Raw genomic sequence first — 1,552 nt, 5'->3', positions numbered from 1 at the left:
TATCAAGATTGAGAGAAAACCCTGGCCACCAGGCTAGTCTTGACTTCTGCCAGGACCTAGAGACAGAGTTCCCATGAAAACCCATGTACGACATGTTTAAATAATTTAGTCATTACCAACAGATAGTTGAATTAAATGTGTAGTCCTCCTGCCTAGAAAGATGTAACTTTGTAACCACCTGGAAGGCCAGGTTTGAATTTAGGATTCTTGGGCTCTTAGGACTTTCATAGAAAATGTGCAAGAACACCAAAACCCACCCAGGTACTCCATCCTTTTCTCTCCCCACCTCAGGGGACACAGAAGGTACACATCTGAGCACCACAAAGAACCACCATCTGGGGCCCCTCACACATTTGGCACAGTCTATCCTCAGAGTAACAGATCCAGAATGAGGCCCATTATGACCTAGAAACAGGCTCCAAGTAGTTTGTGCTGAGAATTTTTGATCTTGGAGCCTGTGTGGTCTCAGAGGAGATTGGACTCTTAGTTGGACCTGTTCCTTGGTGCTTTGAGAAGATATGACTTCATCCTGTGGGGGGAGGGGGGCTATAGTCAGGCTGTTATAACAAAATACCACAGACTAGGTAGCTTATAAACCACAGAAATGTGTATATCATCATTCTGGAGGCTAGGAAGTCAAATAACAAAGCATCAGCAAATTCAGTGTCTAATGAGGGCCCAATTGTGGTTCATAGATGGCTGTCCTTTCTTCATTGTACTTCCTCTTACTGCAGAAAGATTGATGGTCTCTCTGGAGCTTCTTTTAAAAGGGACTAATCCCATCCATGGTGGCTCTGCCTTCATGACCTAATCAGCTCCCAAAGGTCCCCAGCACTATCATGTTGGGGGTTAGGATTTCAACATATGAATTGGGGTGGCGGAGTAGGGGGCACATAAACTTTCAGATCATAGAAGAGGACCAGAATAGGACCCTCGAGAGCACAGAGCCTAGAGCAGAAGCCCCCCTTTCTTGGAATTTTAAGACCACCCTGTACCCACAAGCCTCATGTCTTCCCCTAGCATGTGGCTTTAATGCACTGTACCTTGGTTCACGGGAAGTTCTATTGTTTTTAGGAATTGCTGTGTTTGTTCCCCACAGCCTCATACAAACCTGGTTCTGAGAGCCCAGAGTCCTTTCTTCAAGACTGGCCCCACAGACTGTATCACATGTGGAGCTGATGGACTCTGCTGACTTTGTCACTGTGGTCCAAAGTCGCCACAGTTTGAGGGTTAGCTCTTCCCAGTGGGATGGTGACATGACAGCTGCTGTGGCTCTCAGATGCTAAAGCAGGGCATGGAAAGAATTAGAAGACCTGTATGCTAGTATTGGCACAAATGCTTCGTAGGACTTAAGACAGTGGCCCAGCAATAAAATGCAATTGTTGTGAGGCCGACCCGCATAGGAAGGTTCTAAGTTTGCATCTGGAGACCTCCTTGAGAACACTGGGCACATGCATGCCTATGATCCCAGGCTGGCTGCGGCAGGAGGGGGGCGGGAGGGATCATGGCATCAATACCCTGTTGAGGATCTCTCTCTCTCTCTCTCACTCTT

The sequence above is a fragment of the Tupaia chinensis genome, unplaced genomic scaffold, assembly GCF_000334495.1.
Source record: "Tupaia chinensis unplaced genomic scaffold, TupChi_1.0 Scaffold139218_1, whole genome shotgun sequence".
NCBI lineage: Eukaryota > Metazoa > Chordata > Mammalia > Scandentia > Tupaiidae > Tupaia > Tupaia belangeri.
Note: the sequence above shows the minus strand (reverse complement) of the source record.